Raw genomic sequence first — 3,761 nt, forward strand, 5'->3', positions numbered from 1 at the left:
CCTCAACAGTGGCTGAACCATTTTACATTCTCATGAATAATGGATGAGGTTCTTATTTCTCCATCTTCTTTGGAGCATTTGCCATTCTCTGCTTTTTTTTTTCTTAGCTCTTTTTCTAGTGGGTGTGAGATGGTTATCTCATTGTGGTTTTGATTTGCATTCCTCTAATGGCTAATGATGTTGAGCATCTTCTCATGTGTTTATCAGTCATTTGTATATCTTCTTTGGAGAAATGAAGAATACTTTGGAGTATTCAAGTCCTTTGTCCAGTTTATGATTGTGCTGCCTTCTTTTGGTGGTCGAGCTGTAGCAGTTCTTTATGTATTCTGGATATGTAAATAGGATGTTTGATGATGGAATCAAGTTAAGGACCTGGAGATGAGGTTATCCTGGAACTAGGGCAGGGCTTAAATTCAGTGACAGTTGGCCTATAAGAGAGGAACAGAAGGAGACCTGAGACACAGGCACAGGGGAAAATGCTGAGTGAACTGTCATGTGAAGACAGAGGCAGAGATTGCAGTTACGTTGCCACAAGCCAAAGACTGCCAGGGCCAACAGACACCTGAGGAGGAAGGAAGGATTCTCCTCCGGAGGTTTTGGAGGGAGAGTAACCCTGTGGACACCTTGACTATGGACTTTGGGCTCTGGTCTGTGAGAGAGTAAATTTCTCTCGTTTTACGCCACCCAGTTTGCGGCAATTTGTAATTTTAACCATAGGAAACACACAATGTTCTTTACCTTTAATTGTGGAGTGTGGTGCTTAGTTTTATTTGTTTTTAAACCTCTTATTTTGAAATAATTTCAAATTTATCTGACAGTTGCAAAAATTATATGAAATGAATACAGAGAACACCAAAATGCCCCCAACCCAGATACCCAGATTTACTAACTTTAAACACTTTGCCCCATTTGTTGTATCTATCTATCTATCATCTATCTATCTATCTATATCTATCTATCTATCTATCTATCTATCTATCTATCTATCTATCTATCTATCTATCTATCTATCTATCTATCTATTTACTGTTGGTTTGCCTGTCTATCTACTTTTTCAGACATTTAAGTGTAGGGTGCATGCATTATACTCCTTGATGACCTTTTATTTTTAAACAAGATTAAGCATCTGTGAGTAATGGGCAGATATTTGAGGACAGAGACTGAATCTACTTTTTGATCATTGAAACTAAAGTTGACTTGATCAACTTTGAGGGGGTTGGTTAGGGAATAGAGCAGATTTGAAGAAATGGTCATGAGGTCTGTACAAAGGACAGTTCTCTTTCTTTTTGGTCCCTTTCCAGTGTTTTCTTGTCTTGGCTAATGGTTCCTGTATCCATCCTGTCTTTTTCCATCTTCCCCACCTGATCAGTTGCAAAACCTGATCTCATTAACCCCCAGATACTGCTGTAATCCATCCAGTTATTCAACTACCTACTGAAAAAACTGAGTCCCGACTTCATCACCTCTTGCCTGGGCTAGTGGAACCTCCTAAGTTATCTCCCTGCATTTAATTCTGCTCCTCTGCAAAACACTTTTCCATTATCTCACCCATCACTCCTTAAAATATTACCACAGCTTTCTGTTTCTTTTAGATAAAGACCAAAGCCCTTTATATGTGCCACAAGGCCTGCCAAGGTCTGGTTTCTACCAAACCCCCAGCTTTACCTCACACCCTGCTTCCCTGGGCTCTATTTTCTCCAGCTACTTTGATATTCTTCCAGTTCCTTGAATATATTTTGCCCTACTTGCCTCAGGGCCTTTGCACTGTTCCCTTTGCCTTGAATATCATTCTCTTATGCCCTGTCACATAGTTAATTTTCACTCTTCTTTCACATTCCAGCTCAGTTATCAGTTGCTTGGGGAGTCTTCCCTGGCCTTGATGATGAATCAATTCTCCTTGTAATTTTCCCCTTTCCTTACCAGTTATCAAAGTTACATTACTACATTTATTTGTGTAATTGCTATCTACTAAACTATATGCTCATAAGAGGGTGGGGGCCATGTCTGTTTTTGTCACCTGAATGCAGAGTAGGAGATTTTAGTGTTTGCTGAATGAATGAGTGAAAAACTAAATGAATGAATGAATAAACAAATTCAGTGAATGAATGAAGAAAATGCCCAGAGGTTGGTTTCATGGAAGATGTTGGAAATCTGGTCCTCATACAACATGAAGATTATAGAATCTTACTTCTTCCAGGACCTCAAAATACCAGCCATGAGATTTACAAAATATAGTAGGTGACTCACAGAATCCCTGGTAAAGCTAGGAAACCAGGGCTGGAAACTCTGTAGCCATCATATATTGATTTATAGTTCAGAGTATATATTGTATCTCATTGGATAGCATCTCAGTCTCTCAAACTGGTGTCCAAACTGAGTCTTCCAAAGACCCTTTCACTGTTTTGTGAGGCCAGCTGCCTCTAGGTGATGGGGTCCGTGGACTGGTAAATTTCACAAGCACAGACCCATTGTTGAATTTAATTCATTGCCAAGGGAGTTCCTTGGTCAGAAGCAATACTAGATATTACACAATGATGATGATTGCAACATTCAATAAGTCCACAGATGGTGGTGCTACCAGAAGCACTGGGATCAAAGAAAGCAAATCTAAATACAGAACAAGTGGGGCAAGTCAGATTAAATACATTTCCCCTTCACGACGGAGGGGATATACTTAAACCAAATAGTCTTCATGTGGCTGGTTGTTCGCCTTGGGATTGGGTGCCAAATAGCAAACTTAGTGTTGGTCTCTGCCTCCAGCAGTTAAGACATGTAGACATGCAGAAGTGTCAGTCTTGGTGAGGGGAAGTTCATGTTGTTGGTCCAGGCATGACATCCATTCCTGCCTCCATGGCACCCTGTTCATGAACTCAAAGACGAGAATGAATGGACAGAGGAAAAGAGGTTGCCTAACATCCAGGTATTAATAAAAGCCACCTCCCCAGTGGAGCCTTAGGTCAACCCTCTCTCCCTTCCTCCTTTCCCTTCTTCTTTCATTCCCTCTTCTCCTTCTAGTTTCCTTCCTTTCTGAAATATTTATTGAGCTCCCTGTCCCTCAGTCTGCCCTGTCTGGTTCCTTCTCACTTCTCAAGCTTAATGCAATCCCTATCCTTTTCTTTCTATATCCCACGACTCTCAGATATAACTTTTATAATTCTGGCACTTTTGACATTGTAATAGCTAGCACTTAATTCATTTTTTAATCCTGCATCTCTTTCTTATTCTGAAGTCTAGGAACACATGACTAACTCTCCTACATTGCTTGACCTTTGCCAGAAACTTTCTAAGTGGAAGAAATGTGCTGAAGCCACAAGACTTCTTTGTTAATGGAAGTGTCACATATTAAGTTGAATTTGCATTGGGATTTGGGTCACTGCTGAAACTGGGTCTTGGGATTCATAATAACTGCAGGGAACCAGGGATTTTTGCTTTTCCTTCTTATCTGAAAAGTGCTCCCTCTGAGAGCAGGGCATATGTTTCTTCCTATCATAAAATCTTCTTTAGAAAGTACCCTACAGGGTGTTTAGTCCATTGAGCCAATGAGGCTGTGTGGCAGGAGAAACAACATCCTCCAGCATCTCATCCCAGCTGGGTCTAAAGGCCTGGAGAGATGGACTTGCTCTTCCTCTCCAGGCAGCATGAGATTCATGACTTCACTCTTCCTGCGTTTGCCAGCTTATTGCATTTTATTTCTCTTTCCTAAAGTTCCTGCTCTTTCTCAATTTCTGTTTAGATAAGATGCCATCCCCCTTTAGGAATCA

This window comes from Tamandua tetradactyla, chromosome 17 (genome assembly GCF_023851605.1).
Source record: "Tamandua tetradactyla isolate mTamTet1 chromosome 17, mTamTet1.pri, whole genome shotgun sequence".
Lineage (NCBI taxonomy): Eukaryota > Metazoa > Chordata > Mammalia > Pilosa > Myrmecophagidae > Tamandua > Tamandua tetradactyla.